Here is a 21,645-nt window from a genome sequence, read left to right as displayed (position 1 = left end):
AATTTCAGAAGCCTAAAAAAAAACCTTTAAGCTAAGGTGCCACGTTGCGGCAACACATATTTTTTGTTGTTGTAGATTTTGTCGTCCTTTTGTAACCAAGAATGGCTACAAAACAAATGGAAACATGTAGAAAGTTCTTATATAAGAGGCCACACGGTGGCTCAGTGGTTAGCACTGTAGCCTTGCAGCGCTGGAGTCCTGGTGTTCAAATACCACCAAGGGCAAAAAACCATCTGCAAGGAGTTTGTATGTTCTCCCAGTGTTTGCATGGATTTCCATCCCATATTCCAAAAAGACATACTGATAGGGAAAAATGTACATTGTGAGCTCTATGTAGTGCTCACAATCTACATTAAAAAAAAAAAAAAAAAGCTCTTATATGTCTAATTTTGTTCATTCTTGGCTTTGGCTCAAAAAAAAAACGCAACAAAAGCTGCGTTTATGCCATGTGGGGCTGTAGCCTTAGAGGACCTTTCACTACCTCCAATAAGTCCAGCGTTTTAGATCATGTAATAGCTTCTGCTGCACTAATTCTGCCACAGTTTGAATTTTTTTCTTTAACCCCCGTCTTTCCCGAGAAGTTAATGCTGTTAGTTTTGGCTGCCTGATATGCTACTTAGGCTCTATACTGTATATGACTATGACACTGGCTGCCTCTGACTGGAGCTCTGAATCACAACCCCTTGCCTGACATTGCCTTTCTGACATTACAGAGCTTAAATGGCATAGTAGGTACCAAAATTAACCGCGCATATTGCTTGGGTATTGTGGGAGCTAGCGAGAAAATTCCAACTGTGTTAGAATCAGTGGAGCAGCGACTATTACCAGAGACCAAGAACTAGAATTGGTGGAGGTGGTGAAAGGTCCTCTTTAAGTAGTTAACATAGTGAGTATAAAACCAGTTAGGATTAGCTTTTTTTTTTTTTCTTTTTTTTTTTTTTTAATTGTTCCAAGACAAAAAAAATGGAAAACAATGAACCTGTTCATACCCATTCTATACGATTTAAAGTGATGCCAAATCAGGTCGCTCCTGTTCTGTCAAAATGTAGATTATAATTAAAATGAATGGGTAATGACTTGGACGGCTCCTTGGATATGAGTTTGCATACATTTTGTAATTTGGCTCTCAAAATGTTACCAAAGAGAGAATGAACTTGAAGTAGAACTGTTTTTCCCACTTTTGATGAAAAGGATAGAAAAACAGATTTTACTGTATGTAATGTGACAGGAAATAGCAGGTTAATTTACGATTATATTGTAATTAAAATAAATATAATTCTGATTAATAGTAATGTCAACAAATGAAAAAAACACATATGAAAAGCTGACCCTCAAAAAATTATAATACAAACCTTTTATTTTCTAAATCTACATTTTCTAAATGTAGATTGTGAGCCCACATAGAGCTCTCAATGTACATTCTTTCCTTATCAGTATGTCTTTTTGGAATATGGTATGGAAATCCACGCAAACACGGGAAGAACATACAAACTCCTTGCAGATGGGTTTTTGCCCTTGGCAGGATTCGAGCCGAGGACTCCAGCGCTGCAAGGCTGCAGTGCTAACTACTGAGCCACCGTGTGGCCCCCAATACAAACCTTTTATTGACAATATAAAGATAAAGAAAGTAACTAAAAACAATCTAAAATGTAGAAACAAGAACAGAAGCCAAAACTCCGGCTTCCAGGAAAGTCCAAACTGTCCCACATGGTCTCTGGTAGGAGTTAGAGATGAGCGAGTACTATTCGAAATAGGTGGTAATAGGCTATAACAGTCCATTGGGTTTCATCTTCCCCTCATTTGGTGACTGCGGGACACATATTGGACAGCGATTTCCACAGTCGACTCCCCTTCTCCCAGTAGGATGTAGAGTTTCCTCTTTTTGTCTGCAGATGTGAAGTCTGGGATGTGGGCAGAGAGTCTTTGGAAGTAGACAGCCCTCACAGCTGAGTATTTGGTGCAGTGTAGCAGGAAGTGGGCCTCGTCTTCTATGGCCCCCTGGTCACAGTGCTGGCACAGTCTGTTCTCCCGTGGCTTGTACGTCTGCCTGTGTCACCACATCACCATCTCCAGACTTTGGGTGTTCAGTCTGTACAGCCTCAGGGTCTGTCTGTGTTTGGGGTGGTGTATTCTCTCCAGGTAGGTGGCCATGGTGTAGTCCCTTTGCAGTGACTGGCACCCGATGAGTTTCTAGGAGTTTATTATGCTTCTCCATTTCTCAATGTACTGCTCTTTGTCGCTCTCAATGGCCCCTTTTATTTGAGCCTTGTTCAGGTCATGTTGAGGGTTTGGCAGGCAGTTGATGCTTGGTTGGGAGGTGTGGGGTTTGTTCAGAGCTCTGTGGCTTAGCCAGGCTTGGTGGTTGTAAGAGCCTGGGCTGCTGCCCTGTATGTGTGTCTAGAATGATGGTGTTCTCTTCTGCATGGTGAGCCCTAGAGGGAGCCTGCCTAGCTCTGCCTGGCAACCCATGTTGAAGATTCTGTGATGGACATAGAGGAGGTACTTGCAGAACTCTAGATGGAAGGTCTCTGTTGGGCTGGAATCCCACTTTGACTGGTCTGGGTAGGTGACTGGGCCCCAAACCTCACTGTCATAGAGATGGATTGGAGCGATGGCTGCGTCAAATATCTTCAGACAGACCCTCACCAGTGGATTGAGGTGGTACAGTTGCCTTCTGATGCCATAGAAGGCTCTGCTGGCTTTTCCTTTCAGGATCTCTATTGCTGCTTTGAAGTTCCCTGATTGGTTAAGCTCCAGCCCCAGGTAGGTGTAGCTGCTGTTTTTTTCCAGTGTGGAGCCGTTTAATAGGAGGTGGGGGTTGGGGACTTTATTGTGGCCCGTCTTCTTGAATACCATGACTTTTGTCTTCTTGTGGTTTATGGGTAGGAGACATGTGGTGCAGAATTTTTCCAGCACTGCCAGGCTGTTTTGGAGACCTCTCTTGGTGGGGAATAGAAGTATGAGGATGTCAGCGTACAGCAGGAACTTCACCTTTTGATCATGCAGAGTGTTGGTGAGGCCTCCAGGGCTCCAGGGCTGTAGCTAGTTCACTGATGTAGATATTGAAAAGAGTTGGGCGCAGGCTGAAGCCTGTCTGACCCCTTGGAAATGTTGGAAATATAATCTCTTCTCGTTCAGGATTTCAAACTTTTTTTTTTGTTTGTACAACTGATATTGTAGATGTAAGCAGTGTCGTATTTGCCCATCAGAGTATTGGACCTAGGCTCAAATATAATAGTTCAGCAAAGGACACCAAAATTTGAAGGGTTATTGTCTATTCCGTAGGTGTTGTCAAAAGGTTGGCCCAAAGAATATTAAGTGGAGCACCTAAGGAACCTCAATCCAACACTTCAAGTGCGTCTGGTTATTATTCATTTGTTGACCACTGCCCATCCACTATCTTTACATATTACAGATTGATAGCAATACAATCTAATATTACCCTTTACAAAAAAAGCTAAAAATGTCCCCCCCAAAGGAAGGATCTAATATTATTGTAGAATAATGATGATGATCTTATGTTCTTCATTACAGATAAGTAAAAGGTTTTCACAAGATTTCTCCGCAAATGAACTGTGTACAGTAGGGATTATGCTAAGCATCACATTTACAGTATAAAACATGCATGTAAAGGAATATAAGAGTAATTGGATGTGTCAGCCAGATCAAAACTGATGTACTAGTTTCACATCAGCAGACTGTGATAAATGCTGCTTTGTTTAATGTTTTGCCTTCTTAGTTCCCAAAGGCAATTTTACTGCTCTATTGCTGTTTATTGTCTGAGTAGGTTTGTAAATTGTTCTAGATATCTAATATTCAGTCGTCCTCTATCACTTGCTTCATAGCCACGTGGAATTGCAGTATCTGTGCGCAACCCCATGTCAGAAATTGTGACTTCTCCCTGAACTTTATGCTCAATTAAACCAACATGAGAGATAATTTACTTTTTCCTTCACTGTAAAATGAGATAACCAGGCTCCAATGAATAAAGAAAGCATTATGAATATTTAGTAGGGTCTTATTATCAAGGAACATGTCTATAACAGAGAACCTCCACCCCTAGAATAAAGGAACATCACCTGTAAATAAGACCTTTAGCGATCTCCTGGTGTCAAGTCTTTTCATACACTATTCAGCTTACCATATTGACAATATACTATACTACAAACATACTTTAATGTTGTATTAATTAATTTTAAGATGTTCTTTCCAATAACAGAAAAATAGCCCACAAGAGTATGAATTTATAGCATAGTTTCAGACCATTACCTTTATGTCAGTTCTTTATTTGCCATCTGCCTAATCATAGACTCGTGTAGTTCTCTTGGCTCCTGACTACCACTGATATGGATGTTCCATATCTTGATTTAGTTCACACTTTTGGAAATCGTCTTCTAGAAGAAATGGGCTGATGGCCCCCAGATTACTTGCTCTGCTGTTATTCCACACCACGCCACCCATTTACTGGATAAAATAGCACAGGACACATGATTTTATTTCACCTTTAAACTGCCAAGTTAACTATGATGCACCCTTACATATTTTACACAGGATCTCCCATTTTGCCCCCACACAGTATAATGTCCCATTGTGGCCACCGACATAGAATCTTGCCCAATTTGTGGCCCTCAATCAATAGAATACCCCTATAGTGCCTCCATATAGTAGAAAGCCCAATTGTTGTGCACAAACAATAAAATGTTAAATTGTGTTCCCCACACAGTGTAATGACCCTTTGTGACCCCCTCCCAAAATAATGCCACTCTATAGCCCCAATACCATGTGTGACATGGTGTTGCCTGCAGTATTATGGCCTTTTGTGTCCTTCACTCACTACAGTGATCTCATAGTACCCCCACAGTATAATGATGCTATACTGACACACATGTAGTATAATGCCCTGTTGCGGACCCCCAAAGAGTATTCACTTTGTGTTTTATGTTCCTTATTGTACATTTTCGCTGTTCCCAGAACTGAAGGCAAAAATCAGCCTTTCTATGTGTCATTGCTGTTGAGTCCACTGACTAAAAGATTTATAAGGTGTTGTGGGGCCAAGCTTAGGCTACCTCTGTTATACAGCTCCACAAAATCGTTCAGTTGCAAATATTGTTAAAATTTAGAGATGAGCGAACAGCACGCTCCCATAGAAATGAATGGACGTAGCCGGCACGTGGGGGGTTAAGCGACCGGCCGCCGGCAAAGTGTATGTGCCAGCTGCTTCCATTCATTTCTATGGGAGCATGCTGTTCGGAACGGCTGATCCGAACAGTGTTCGCTCATCTCTATTAAAATTCCCACCAAAGGTCTGTTACAGTATGACATTCTGGTGGCCACTGTAACAATGATAAAGTGAAAAAAAAAAAAACCTCCAAATGCCATGCATACATCACAGGCTCTAGTCCCACCCCCAGCAATACAACACTACATGTCAGATACATAAAAAAAATGCTTTAATGGGAAAACCAGTGTTAGCACATTGTGTTACTTAAAAAAAAAAAAAAAAAAAAAAAAAAGAAATCTGGGATATCTATAGTATCTTACAGTATTGTGAGTGGCCATTTTCTTGTGGCTGGTGGGCATGCGCAGTCGGCTTTTCCCTAGGCCTAAGGCCTAGAAGTTTGAAGCCAACCCCCGCAAGAAGACGCGGTGAAGACCCTGTTCCTTAAGAAGATGGAGGTGATGCTGGAGAGTTCTCTGGCAGCATTGGGGACACCCCCAGTGCTGTTTGAGCGCTGGGGACCGCTCCCAATGCTGTGAGAGAATTAATTTACATACTGGCGGAAAACGGGATTTTAACCGAATGGCGGGTGGAGAAGACATCTAAAGGTAGGAGAACAATAGCCTTTCTTAAGGCTATTCCGACGTGTTAGGGAGAAAAAAAGGTTTTTAATGGTAGAATCCCTTTAAAACTGCAGATGAAATACATAGCGGACTTCATTCAGTCAAATATTGGATAGCATAATACATGATCGAGGTCTGTCCTATTGAATTTTTTTTTTATCTCTCATCATAGCTTTATAAATTTATTTTTCTACAAGCAAAAATGTAAAAACTTTCAAATTGCAAAGAAAACATGTCTGGTAATAAAGAGCCCTGCAAATGTTTGCACTACCTTTAGATTTACTGGTGGCTCTCATGCAAAACGCTCTGTGTTTAGAACAAAAAGTAATGGAATTGTGGTTAAAATGATTGTCTCCCTGTTGTTCCTGAGTATATTTATCAGAAATCTGATTTGGGCATAAAGAAACAGATAAATTGCCTGTTTATTCCAAATGGTTTTTTTAACACACATCAACAAGGTTACATTTTCTGCCTGGGAAAGCTTTTAGCATTACCATAATTTTTCCAGCTTCTCAACAAATTCTCATTATTGTACTTATTATCTGTGCTTTAAATGCCATTTTAACAACCAAAATGTTACTGCGAAACTGCAAACTGATGTGAAAAGATGTAACACAGGCAGCTGGTAAATCGGTACGGAATAAATTAACTATTGCATTGCACGAAAGGAATAATCTTTGCACTGTACATTGAAGAGTAAAGCTTTTTCTCTGTATACTGTATGTATGCAATGTTCTTTAGTTGTTGTAGATCAGAAAAAAATAGAGCAAATCCTGACCTAATTGCAGGGATGATCATCTAAACTAGGTCCTTATGATACGCTGCATCCATGTCATCAATCCTCTGTGTGTAATATGGGTGGAAAAAAACGTATTTTATGATATTCTGAAATTGACCTTAAAGGGAGTCTATCATTGGGATTTTTTAATTTTAACTAAACCTATCTTCATGTAGCTTTTAGGAAGGCTATTGTAGGCATACCTTTTGTTTCAATTATATACGCCTGCTCATGTAAGAAGGTAGTAAAGAGGAGGAGGAGGCAGCTTCAACTACAATCCTGAATGATTGGGCATAATCGGGAGTGAGTCTCGAGCTGCAAACGGCGGAATCCACGAGAAGATAGAGCATGTTCCCACTACCTGAAAAAAATTGCTAGCAGCAAAAAAAGACACTCCCATTGAATTGAATGGGAGGCCTTTTTGCAGGTGGATTTTGAGGCATTAAAATGCACTGCAAAAAACTCTGTGTGAACAGGGCCTAATGACTACATGAAGATAGATTTGGTTAAAATTGAAAAATCTCAATAATAGGTTTCCCTTAAAAAGTTCAAGAGTACTAGGCATTTCATTTAATTCAAGATACGCAGCTGTATTGTCAGTGGTGTAACTAGGAATGGTGGAACCCCGTGGCAAACTTTTGACATGGGGCCCCCTCCAAGAGGGGTACATGGGCCTGCAGGCTGTTTGTGAATAAGAGGGTGACGTGGGGTGCAGAGTGTGTATAAGCAAGAAGGGAGATGGGGGTGCAAGCTGTGTGCGAGTAAGAGGGTTATCTGGAGGGGGGAACCCCCCATTCCACCACACTCTTGCTCACCCACAGCCTGCACCCCCATTCCCCCTTCTTTCTCACACACAGCCTGCGCCCCCAGGTCACCCTCTTTGCTCACACACAGCCTGCATGCCCATGTACCCCTCTTGCTCACATAGGGCAGAATGGGGGGTGCAGAATGTGAGTTGGAGGGGTACATAGGTGTGCAGGCTGTGTGTGAGAAAGGAAGGAATGGGGTGCAGACTTTCTCACACACAGCCTGCACACCCATGTACCCTTCTTACTCACATTGGTGTTATTGGAACAGCAGGGAACATTTTTCTCTTGAGAACATATTACAAGTTTCATATAACTGCTGGTACTTGATTTATGCAGTTTGTAGAAATGATAGTGATCATTTAAAGTGTTTTTGCACAAACCTAGCCATTGTAAAATTTGAAGAAATTTAAATGTTTAAACATTTTTTTTTCCAAATATAAAGTAAACATTTTACAGGTCTTGTCTAACTATCTTAATGGTGACATTATTTTGCCTTAAGTGGTAATGATTATGAATGTAAGAATTTTATATGGTCTAGGAACCGGTCATAATTTCCTTTATGGAGGCTGCAGTATCTTTTCATGCATGTACTGTTCCTGCCTACTTCTTTGTAAGGAGTAAGAAAATCCTAAATGGGTTTCTGACAAACGCAAGACCATAGAAAGCTCCTTTATTTATGGTATGTCCAGCTTTTTAGCCACTAGAAGTAACTAAGGTTCCCAGTGAATGACAGCAGAGATGTTGAAGACCATGAGAAACTGATATAGAACGTAGAGAGCACACTAATTAGTCACTAGATATAGATTGGAGTTAGTACGTTGCATTTTGCTGTAAATATCTCTCTACACATTTGAGCCCACAGCACCAGCCATCTTCATTGTATGGGGGCCTCACAACTTCTCCTCCTAGATGGTGTTGGGGAAACGAAAGCTCAAAATATGGTAAATTTCAATGGGAGGTAAGCTACGTCATAGATGCTTGGCAGTAGCTTAAACCGCTCTTCCGACTGAGCACACATGCACCCCCAGCTTGCCATATGTATGAGGGGTATGAAGAGGAATATCTGTCAGATGAACAAGCATTTGACCGACAGCTATTGAAGGTGTTTGGTTTTACATCGTAGCTGACACATTTTTCCGACACCTGAAAAGACGCATCATCTTTTTCCTAGATACTTGGCAGGCGCAAAATGACTCATGATTCATGATTACATGTATGTGATTTTAATGCAGTTGAAAAAAAATAAGGCATTCATTTCATCTTATTGGCTTTTGGTTTGTAGCGTGATGATCAGTTGTCCTAGACCCCAGAGTATAATAATTCCCTTCCAGTTCTATCCAAATAGGTTTGCACCACACTGGAGGTTCACTTTGTCAGAGCTGGCGTTGAGGAGGTACAAACTGGACATAGGGTCCCCACAACTTAAGGGGCCCCTGGCTTCAGCACAATTAGCTGAATTGAGAACTCTCAGGCTAGGTTCACATCTGCTCCGGCCTCCCCGTCATTCAGGTCTGCCGGGAGAGCTGGACCACTGTTTTAGAAGAAGTTACACACAGACACCAGCAGACCCCATTGACTAGACTAGTGCCCACCATTTCAAAACTGAAAGAGGAGCTTTCACGTTCCTGGTACCCGCAGGATTATATGCCGCTAGACAGAACTCTGTCATCTTTCCTAATGTGTGCCCTCTCTCCCTGACAGTACTTTTCCATAGCATTGTACAGACAATGAGCAGCCCTTCTAACAGTAGAGAGATATCTGTGCTGAAAATAACAGCATCGATATCTCCAACATCCAGGTGCACATTTGGAAAGCTGATAGAATTCAGCAAACTGTCAGCTTTCTAGTAGTATATAAAACCCTGGGTGTCAGAGGATGTGAAAGGTCCTCTTGAAATTGGGCAAGAGAAAATTTCTCCATGCAGGACTTTTACGTCTGTTGATTTTCATCAGTTTCTGGAGACTCTGGCACAGATGTGAACTCGGTCTTATACATGGCTGCAACATATGAGTATATATATGGCCACTGACATAGTTCACTGATATATATATATATATATATCTGAATATATATATATATATATATATATATATATATATATATATATATATATATATATATTAGTACCTTTGCAGCTCCTTCACAAGCAGTGGTGTAACTAGAAATGGCGGGGCTCCGTGGAAAACTTTAGACAGGCCCCCCCAACCAACGCCAAAGACCTATACCGACCGACCAACCGACCGACCCCCCCCCACCACACTCCTGCTCCATTGTGCCCTATAGTGGCCCCAGCACACAGTATTATGCCCCATAGTGACACCTACACACAGTATTATGCCCCATTGTGGACACCCATGAACAATTATTATACTCTGGGGTCTTTTCAGACCACAGTGTATAATAATCGGTGACCCAGTGGGGTTAAAAACATAAAAAAACATTGTTGCTTACCTAACCCCAGCTCCACCGCAGTCCTCGGTGGTGTCGGCCATCTTCAATGACATCAGATGTCACATGACCCTGCCAGGATCGGTAAGTAAATAGGGCCCGTTACTGGCTGGAGTAACTCCAGCCGGTAACGGTCTGTTAAGAAAAATAAAAAACACAGCGGTAGCGACTGTTGCCGGGCCCCTAATGTCCCGGGCCCTGTGGCAGCCATTACCCCTGCTCCGTATAATGTCTCCTATTGTGTTTGTTTTCTTTTTCACCTTTCCGCAGGCAACTGAATATTTGGTTTCTTGGTTCTTTGCGGCAAAAACCATGGTGTTTCACAGTCCCTGAGGCGGCCTCCGGTCCAAAAGACAGAAAGCCGCAAACAAGCCGGCTCCTGGTAAAAAGACCTGAACGGCTCCCATTGAAATCAATAGGAGACATCTTTTTGGTCAGGGTTTTGAGGTGAATACGGCCTCAAAATCCTGAACAAAAGTCTCCGTGTGAACTTACCCTAATACAGTTGACGGAGCAGGCAGTGGCCAAAAGAGACAGAATTCTGCAGCACCTTCTAAGGTTCTTTTCACATATCAGTGCTTGTGAACTAAAAACCATGAGTGGAGATTATGCAGAGAAAGGATATAACAGAAAGATTTTCACCTATTCTCTGTATTCTACCTGCACCTGGCTTTAGTTTATCATCACTAAACAAAACAGTAACTAAACATTGATTGTGTGAATAAAGGCCAAGACAATTTAATACTAAATAGCCTCATTAGACATCATTAGGCTTCCAAAGGCAGAATCCAAAATAATGAAGAGTCCACTAGAAGAAAACACAAACCATCTACATTTCTTTGCCATACAGTCTGTTTTATTGGACTTTAACGTTCGTTAAAAAAGGACTCCTTGATTTCTATTGGGTCCTTGTGTCTGTCAAAAAAGGTTTTTTTTTAATGGATTTTTTTTTTTCTCTCAGAATTCCAGACATGGGAACATGCTCATACACTCTCATGATTGTTAAAATGGACATGTGACTGACAGCAAAAAAAATAAATAAAAAAAGGCCATCACATGTCCACTTCCAAGTGAATAAGGCCATATGTTCCAACCTCCAGTAGTTGCTTCCTCATGGATGAATGGGGTTGTAAATAATTAATTTACCCCAGGCAGGACACATCTTTTTCCTTTATTCCAGAAAGGTATCTGTCTTTTTTTGTTTTTTTATGTTACAGTGGTGCTTATTTATAAACACATAGTTTGGCCATGTGCACTTTGCCCTTTTTTTGTTCAAAAAGGCGCAAGTGTTAAAAAAAATGCTCAATTGCCTCTTACCCAATTGCTTTTTTTTACGTACAAGTAATAAATGAAGAGTGAGAAGGATCTCCATGTAGGCCATGCCCAGGGCTGGCATCAGCACCTGACATACCAAAGCAAGTGACTGGGCCCCAAGCTCACTGTGATAGTGGTCAGGGAAAGCCTGGTTCCACGACCACTGTACATACTGCTAATAAAGAGGGAGCTGGCGATTGCCAGGCCCCCTTCTATTAGATGCCAGCCCAGGGGAGGTGATTTAAAAAAAAAACAAAAAAAAAACTTATACTCATCTGTCCTTCGCTCAGCATCCACTCCGGACCTCTTCCAGCTGGAGACTGAGGTCCTGCTTCCCCAAGCCTCATTGCTGGGGCCTGTCATTCAGGACCAGCGGTCACGTGGAGCGCTCCCTCCGGCGTATTGATGCCATCCTGCCCCTTGTGATTGCTGAGGTCCAATCACAGGCCCATGATGTCTGGGGAGCAAGACCTCAGTTGCAAGGAAGAAGAGGAGAGAGGAAGGAGCGAAGATTCCCAGGAGAAGTGTATGTTATTTGTAATTACTTCCCCTGGGCTTTTTATTATACTCTAGAGTCTGAGGAGCTCCAGAGTATAATAATAGTACCAGCTCTGGGAAAGAAGGGGAGTTATGTCTTGGGAGCATATAATACTGTCTGCAGGCTACTGTGGGCATATAATACTATGTGGGCACCACTGTGGGCATATAATACTGTCTAGAGGCCACTGTTAGCATATAATACTGTGTGGGGACCACAGTGAGCATATAGTACTGTGTGGGGGCCACTGCGGAGCACATAATGCTGTCTGGAGGCACTGTGGAGCAAATAATACTGTGTGGGTGCCACTGTGCAGCATATAATACTGTGTAGGGGGGCACTGTGGAGTAGTTTTATTAACAGTATGAAGTTCTGTTCACACGATGGAATCTGGCACTGATTTTGCAGTGGATTTTGCACCTAACTCAGCAGTAGATTCTGCCCTGATTCTGTCCCCGATTGAAACTAATTGGAGTAGGAAACTGGAAAAAAAGCATCCTGATGGATCTTGCTGCAGATTCTGTAGCTGATTCGGAAGCCGTGGCTTGAGACTCCCCACTGGTTAGTCTCATTCATTTGGGCTTGATCAGTGGTGGAAAACTGCAACATAATACTGATACCCCGCAGCCCTGGCGGCAGAAAATAGAGAAGAATCCAAGGCAGATGTCCACCGCAAATTCCTCTTTACTTTCCAATGTCTGAACAGGTTGTATCTATTTCTACTGGAGCGGACTGTAATACAGCTATTATATAAATGGGCTATTATTATGAAGGGAAATTATATATAGGGGGCTATGATTAGGGTCAACTATTATTTATGAGGCAGTAACGAATTATAAGAGGCCTATTAAAAAGGAAAACTATTATATATGGCAGCTATTATAAGGGAGAGCCATTTATAAGAGGGGAACTATTTATAAGGGGGTATAACTCTTAAGTGGGCTTATTTATAAAGGGGGCTATTAGTTACCGTTATAAATAATAGTCCCTATTCTAACTATTATTCATGAGAGGTTTATTACTAACAAGGGGTAATATTTATAAGGCAGCAGTATTTTAAGGGGTGACTTACTGATAAAGTGGACTTTTACTGACACAGGGCACTATTTATAAGTGGTGTTTCTCATTTATAAGGACACTATAACTGATAATATTTATGAGCAGGAACTATTATTTATAAGGAGGCGCTATAATAACTGATGACTGGGTGCAAAAATCTGTTAGAAAGTGTAAAGGTGGGCATTTAAATTGTGTGTGTGTGTGTGTGGGGGGGGAATGGGGCTTGTTATTAATGTTTTGGGGGCAGAACATTTTGCTCTTCTTTATAAAAGTGCTGCTCTGGTCCAGCAGACACACTCTTTGTATAAGACCATAGATGGGTAAACTTTAGTGATCTTGATGTTCTTATTCTCCTCTTCCTCTCTTGGTTCTTAATAGAGATGAGCGAACAGTGTTCTATCGAACTCATGTTCGATCGGATATTAGGCTGTTCGGCATGTTCGAATCGAATCGAACACCGCGTGGTAAAGTGCGCCATTACTCGATTCCCCTCCCACCTTCCCTGGCGCCTTTTTTGCTCCAATAACAGCGCAGGGTAGGTGGGACAGGAACTACGACACCGGTGACGTTGAGAAAAGTAGGCAAAACCCATTGGCTGCCGAAAACATGTGACCTCTAATTTAAAAGAACAGCGCCGCCCAGGTTCGCGTCATTCTGAGCTTGCAATTCACCGAGGACGGAGGTTTCCGTCCAGCTAGCTAGGGCTTAGATTCTGGGTAGGCAGGGACAGGCTAGGATAGGAAGGAGAAGACAACCACAACAGCTCTTGTAAGAGCTAAATTCCAGGGAGAAGCTTGTCAGTGTAACGTGGCACTGACGGGCTCAATCGCCGCAACCCAGCTTTCCCAGGATCCTGAATGGAATACACTGTCAGTGTATTCCCGTATACCCGATATATACCCCGATACCCGTTCCAACGGTGTGCCCCCCCACCTTCACCCCAGAAATACCCTGCAAGTCCCCTAGCAATAGAATTGGGGCTATATACACCCACAATTTTTACTACTGGTATACAGTGCCATTGTCTGACTGGGAATTCAAAGAATATATTGGGGTTATAAATACCCTCATTTCTTGCTACTGCCATATAGTGCCAGTTTCTGACTGGTAATTCAAAGAATATATTGGGGTTACGTGCACCCACAATTTTTACTATTGGTATACAGTGCCATTGTCTGACTGGGAATTCAAAGAATATATTGGGAATACAAATACCCTCATTTCTTGCTACTGCCATATAGTGCCAGTTTCTGACTGGTAATTCAAAGAATATATTGGGGTTACGTGCACCCACAATTTTTACTACTGGTATACAGTGCCATTGTCTGACTGGGAATTCAAAGAATATATTGGGGTTATAAATACCCTCATTTCTTGCTACTGCCATATAGTGCCAGTTTCTGACTGGTAATTCAAAGAATATATTGGGGTTACGTGCACCCACAATTTTTACTACTGGTATACAGTGCCATTGTCTGACTGGGAATTCAAAGAATATATTGGGAATACAAATACCCTCATTTCTTGCTACTGCCATATAGTGCCAGTGTCTGACTGGGAATTCAAAGAATATATTGGGGTTACGTGCACCCACAATTTTTACTACTGGTATACAGTGCCATTGTCTGACTGGGAATTCAAAGAATATATTGGGAATACAAATACCCTCATTTCTTGCTACTGCCATATAGTGCCAGTTTCTGACTGGTAATTCAAAGAATATATTGGGGTTACGTGCACCCACAATTTTTACTACTGGTATACAGTGCCATTGTCTGACTGGGAATTCAAAGAATATATTGGGAATACAAATACCCTCATTTCTTGCTACTGCCATATAGTGCCAGTGTCTGACTGGGAATTCAAAGAATATATTGGGGTTACGTGCACCCACAATTTTTACTACTGGTATACAGTGCCATTGTCTGACTGGGAATTCAAAGAATATATTGGGAATACAAATACCCTCATTTCTTGCTACTGCCATATAGTGCCAGTTTCTGACTGGTAATTCAAAGAATATATTGGGGTTACGTGCACCCACAATTTTTACTACTGGTATACAGTGCCATTGTCTGACTGGGAATTCAAAGAATATATTGGGAATACAAATACCCTCATTTCTTGCTACTGCCATATAGTGCCAGTGTCTGACTGGGAATTCAAAGAATATATTGGGGTTACGTGCACCCACAATTTTTACTACTGGTATACAGTGCCATTGTCTGACTGGGAATTCAAAGAATATATTGGGAATACAAATACCCTCATTTCTTGCTACTGCCATATAGTGCCAGTGTCTGACTGGGAATTCAAAGAATATATTGGGGTTACGTGCACCCACAATTTTTACTACTGGTATACAGTGCCATTGTCTGACTGGGAATTCAAAGAATATATTGGGAATACAAATACCCTCATTTCTTGCTACTGCCATATAGTGCCAGTGTCTGACTGGGAATTCAAAGAATATATTGGGGTTACGTGCACCCACAATTTTTACTACTGGTATACAGTGCCATTGTCTGACTGGGAATTCAAAGAATATATTGGGAATACAAATACCCTCATTTCTTGCTACTGCCATATAGTGCCAGTTTCTGACTGGTAATTCAAAGAATATATTGGGGTTACGTGCACCCACAATTTTTACTACTGGTATACAGTGCCATTGTCTGACTGGGAATTCAAAGAATATATTGGGAATACAAATACCCTCATTTCTTGCTACTGCCATATAGTGCCAGTGTCTGACTGGGAATTCAAAGAATATATTGGGGTTACGTGCACCCACAATTTTTACTACTGGTATACAGTGCCATTGTCTGACTGGGAATTCAAAGAATATATTGGGAATACAAATACCCTCATTTCTTGCTACTGCCATATAGTGCCAGTGTCTGACTGGGAATTCAAAGAATATATTGGGGTTACGTGCACCCACAATTTTTACTACTGGTATACAGTGCCATTGTCTGACTGGGAATTCAAAGAATATATTGGGAATACAAATACCCTCATTTCTTGCTACTGCCATATAGTGCCAGTTTCTGACTGGTAATTCAAAGAATATATTGGGGTTACGTGCACCCACAATTTTTACTACTGGTATACAGTGCCATTGTCTGACTGGGAATTCAAAGAATATATTGGGAATACAAATACCCTCATTTCTTGCTACTGCCATATAGTGCCAGTTTCTGACTGGTAATTCAAAGAATATATTGTGGTTACGTGCACCCACAATTTTTACTACTGGTATACAGTGCCATTGTCTGACTGGGAATTCAAAGAATATATTGGGAATACAAATACCCTCATTTCTTGCTACTGCCATATAGTGCCAGTTTCTGACTGGTAATTCAAAGAATATATTGGGGTTACGTGCACCAACAATTTTTACTACTGGTATACAGTGCCATTGTCTGACTGGGAATTCAAAGAATATATTGGGAATACAAATACCCTCATTTCTTGCTACTGCCATATAGTGCCAGTGTCTGACTGGGAATTCAAAGAATATATTGGGGTTACGTGCACCCACAATTTTTACTACTGGTATACAGTGCCATTGTCTGACTGGGAATTCAAAGAATATATTGGGAATACAAATACCCTCATTTCTTGCTACTGCCATATAGTGCCAGTGTCTGACTGGGAATTCAAAGAATATATTGGGGTTACGTGCACCCACAATTTTTACTACTGGTATACAGTGCCATTGTCTGACTGGGAATTCAAAGAATATATTGGGAATACAAATACCCTCATTTCTTGCTACTGCCATATAGTGCCAGTTTCTGACTGGTAATTCAAAGAATATATTGGGGTTACGTGCACCCACAATTTTTACTACTGGTATACAGTGCCATTGTCTGACTGGGAATTCAAAGAATATATTGGGAATACAAATACCCTCATTTCTTGCTACTGCCATATAGTGCCAGTTTCTGACTGGTAATTCAAAGAATATATTGGGGTTACGTGCACCCACAATTTTTACTACTGGTATACAGTGCCATTGTCTGACTGGGAATTCAAAGAATATATTGGGAATACAAATACCCTCATTTCTTGCTACTGCCATATAGTGCCAGTGTCTGACTGGGAATTCAAAGAATATATTGGGGTTACGTGCACCCACAATTTTTACTACTGGTATACAGTGCCATTGTCTGACTGGGAATTCAAAGAATATATTGGGAATACAAATACCCTCATTTCTTGCTACTGCCATATAGTGCCAGTGTCTGACTGGGAATTCAAAGAATATATTGGGGTTACGTGCACCCACAATTTTTACTACTGGTATACAGTGCCATTGTCTGACTGGGAATTCAAAGAATATATTGGGAATACAAATACCCTCATTTCTTGCTACTGCCATATAGTGCCAGTTTCTGACTGGTAATTCAAAGAATATATTGGGGTTACGTGCACCCACAATTTTTACTACTGGTATACAGTGCCATTGTCTGACTGGGAATTCAAAGAATATATTGGGAATACAAATACCCTCATTTCTTGCTACTGCCATATAGTGCCAGTTTCTGACTGGTAATTCAAAGAATATATTGGGGTTACGTGCACCCACAATTTTTACTACTGGTATACAGTGTCATTGTCTGACTGGGAATTCAAAGAATATATTGGGAATACAAATACCCTCATTTCTTGCTACTGCCATATAGTGCCAGTTTCTGACTGGTAATTCAAAGAATATATTGGGGTTACGTGCACCCACAATTTTTACTACTGGTATACAGTGCCAATTTCTAACTAGGAATTCAAAATGCGCAAGGCTCCCGGAAAGGGACGTGGACGAGGCCGTGGGCGAGGTCGGGGGAATGGTTCTGGGGAGCAAGGTAGCAGTGAAGCCACAGGGCGTCCCGTGCCTACTCCTGTGGGGCAGCAAGCATTGCGCCACTCCACAGTGCCAGGGTTGCTTGCCACATTAACTAAACTGCAGGGTACAAACCTTAGTAGGCCCGAGAACCAGGAACAGGTCTTGCAATGGCTGTCAGAGAACGCTTACAGCACATTGTCCAGCAGCCAGTCAGACTCTGCCTCCTCTCCTCCTATTACCCAACAGTCTTGTCTTCCTTCCTCCCAAAATTCCGAAGCTTTACAGAACAATAACCCAAACTGTCCCTGCTCCCCAGAGCTGTTCTCCGCTCCTTTCATTGTCCCTCAACCTGCCTCTCCACGTCACGATTCCACGAACCTAACAGAGGAGCATCTGTGTCCAGATGCTCAAACACTAGAGTCTCCTCCATCTCCGTTCGATTTGGTGGTGGATGACCAGCAACCCACCCTCATCGACGATGATGTGACGCAGTTGCCGTCAGGGCATCCAGTTGACCGGCGCATTGTGCGGGAGGAGGAGATGAGACAGGAGTTGGAAGAGGAAGTGGTGGATGATGAGGACACTGACCCGACCTGGACAGGGGGGATGTCAAGCGGGGAAAGTAGTGTGGATGTTGAGGCAGGTGCAGCACCAAAAAGGGTAGCTAGAAGCAGAGGCAGAGGTCAGCAGCTTAGGCGAAGCCAGGCCACACCCGGAATCTCCCAAGATGTTCCAGTTCGTACCCAGCCCCGAAAAACTCCCACCTCGAGGGCACGTTTCTCGAAGGTGTGGAGTTTTTTCAAGGAATGCGCCGAGGACAGATATAGTGTTGTCTGCACAATTTGCCTCTCGAAATTGATTAGGGGCTCTGAGAAGAGCAACCTGTCCACCACTTCAATGCGCCGTCATTTGGAATCCAAGCACTGGAATCAGTGGCAGGCAGCAACGGCAGGACAAAGGCCGCCTGCCGTTCACGCCACTGCCACTGCCTCTGCCACTGCCTCTGCCACTGCCACTGCTGACTGTGCTGGCGATGCACTCCAGAGGACGAGCCAGGACACCACTTCATCTGCCTCCGCCACTTTGTTGACTTCTACCTCATCCTCCCCTGGTCCTGTCTTATCTCCTTCTCCTGCACCATCAAAGGCACCATCAGGCGTTTCTTTACAACAACCCACCATCTCTCAGACATTGGAGCGGCGGCAGAAATACACTGCTAACCACCCACACGCGCAAGCCTTGAACGCCAACATCGCTAAACTGCTGGCCCAGGAGATGTTGGCGTTCCGGCTTGTTGAAACTCCCGCCTTCCTGGACCTGATGGCAACTGCGGCACCTCGCTATGCCGTCCCTAGCCGTCACTACTTCTCCCGGTGTGCCGTCCCCGCCTTGCACCAGCACGTGTCACTCAACATCAGGCGGGCCCTTAGTTCCGCGCTTTGCACAAAGGTCCACTTGACCACCGACGCGTGGACAAGTGCATGCGGACAGGGACGCTACATTTCACTGACGGCACACTGGGTGAATGTAGTTGAGGCTGGGACTGCTTCCCAAACTGGCCCGGTGTACCTCGTCTCCCCGCCTAACATTCCTGGCAGGGACACGAGAAGAACACCCCCCTCCTCCTCCTCCTCTACCGCCTCCTCCTCCGCCACCGCTTCCTCCTCCGCCACCGCCTCCTCCTCCGCTGTTAGATTGACCCCAGCTACGAGTTGGAAACGTTGCAGCACTGGCGTTGGTAGACGTCAGCAGGCTGTGCTGAAGCTGATCAGCTTGGGGGACAGACAGCACACTGCCTCCGAGGTGAGGGATGCCCTACTCGATGAGACGGCAATATGGTTTGAGCCGCTGCACCTGGGCCCAGGCATGGTCGTTTGTGATAACGGCCGGAACCTGGTAGCAGCTCTGGAGCTTGCCGGACTCCAACATGTTCCATGCCTGGCCCACGTCTTCAACCTAGTGGTGCAACGTTTCCTAAAGAGCTACCCCAATGCTCCAGAGCTACTGGTGAAAGTGCGGCGCATGTGCGCCCACTTTCGCAAGTCGACAGTAGCCGCTGCTAGCTTAAAATCTCTCCAGCAACGCCTGCATGTGCCACAACACCGGCTTTTGTGCGACGTCCCCACACGCTGGAACTCAACGTTTCAGATGTTGAATAGAGTGGTTGAGCAGCAGAGACCTTTGATGGAATACCAGCTACAAAACCCTAGGGTGCCACAAAGTCAGCTGCCTCAGTTTCACATCCATGAGTGGCCATGGATGAGAGACCTTTGTGACATCCTACGGGTCTTTGAGGAGTCCACAAGGAGGGTGAGCTCTGAGGATGCGATGGTGAGCCTTACAATCCCGCTCTTGTGTGTTCTGAGAGAATCCCTGATTGACATCAGGGATAACTCAGATCACACAGAGGAGTTAGGGATAGCATCCGATCCGTCACAGCTGGAGAGTAGGTCCACACATCTGTCCGCTTCACTGCGTTTAATGGAGGAGGAGGAGGAGGAGGAGGAGGAAGAAGAGTTGTCCGATGATATGATGGTGATACAGGAGGCTTCCGGGCAACTTCGAATCGTCCCATTGTTGCAGCGCGGATGGGTAGACATGGAGGATGAGGAGGAAATGGAGATTGAACTTTCCGGTGGGGCCAGAGGAGTCATGCCAACTAACACTGTGGCAGACATGGCTGAGTTCATGTTGGGGTGCTTTACAACCGACAAGCGTATTGTCAAAATCATGGAGGACAACCAGTACTGGATCTTTGCTATCCTTGACCCCCGGTATAAAAACAACATCTCGTCTTTTATTCCGGTAGAGGGGAGGGCCAATCGCATCAATGCTTGCCACAGGCAATTGGTGCAGAATATGATGGAGATGTTTCCAGCATGTGACGTTGGCGGCAGGGAGGGCAGTTCCTCCAGTAGGCAACCAAGTTCTCACCGGTCCACACAAACGAGGGGCACACTGTCTAAGGTCTGGGACACCTTGATGGCACCCCCTCGCCAAAGTGCCGCCACGGAGGGTCCTAGTGTCACCAGGCGTGAGAAGTATAGGCGCATGTTGCGGGAATACCTTTCCGACCACAGCCCTGTCCTCTCCGACCCCTCTGCGCCCTACACGTATTGGGTGTCGAAGTTGGACCTGTGGCTTGAACTTGCCCTATATGCCTTGGAGGTGCTGTCCTGTCCTGCCGCCAGCGTCCTATCTGAGAGGGTGTTCAGTGCAGCCGGTGGCATCATCACTGACAAGCGCACCCGTCTGTCAGCTGAGAGTGCCGACCGGCTCACTTTGATAAAAATGAACCACCACTGGATAGAGCCTTCATTTTTGTGCCCACCTGTGTAAAGCACCCCAACATGAAACTCCATGTCTGTACTCAACCTCTCCAATTCCTCCGCATCCTCATACTCATCCACCATAAGCGTTGCACAATTCTGCTAATACTAGGCTCCCTCCAACATGATTTCCCCCAACTCTGCTGGTTAGAGGCTCCCTCCACCCTAATTTCCACCAACTCTGCTGGTTAGAGGCTCCCTCCACCCTGCTTTCCCACAACTCTGCTGGTTAGAGGCTCCCTCCACCATGAATTTGCCCAAACTGGGCTGGTTAGAGGCTCCCTCCACCATGAATTGGTCCAAACTGGGGTTTTTAGAGGCTCCCTCCACCATGAATTTGCCAAAACTGGGCTGTTTAGAGGCTCCCTCCACCATGAATTGGTCCAAATTGGGGTTTTTAGAGGCTCCCTCCACCATGAATTTGCCCAAACTGGGCTGGTTAGAGGCTCCCTCCACCATGAATTGGTCCAAACTGGGCTGGTTAGAGGCTCCATCCACCATGAATTGGTCCAAATTGGGGTTTTTAGAGGCTCCCTCCACCATGAATTGGTCCAAACTGGGCTGTTTAGAGGCTCCCTCCACCATGAATTGGTCCAAACTGGGCTGGTTAGAGGCTCCCTCCACCATGAATTGGTCCAAACTGGGTTTTTTAGAGGCTCCCTCCACCATGAATTGGTCCAAAC

Source organism: Leptodactylus fuscus, chromosome 5, assembly GCF_031893055.1.
Source record: "Leptodactylus fuscus isolate aLepFus1 chromosome 5, aLepFus1.hap2, whole genome shotgun sequence".
Taxonomy (NCBI): domain Eukaryota; kingdom Metazoa; phylum Chordata; class Amphibia; order Anura; family Leptodactylidae; genus Leptodactylus; species Leptodactylus fuscus.
Note: the sequence above shows the minus strand (reverse complement) of the source record.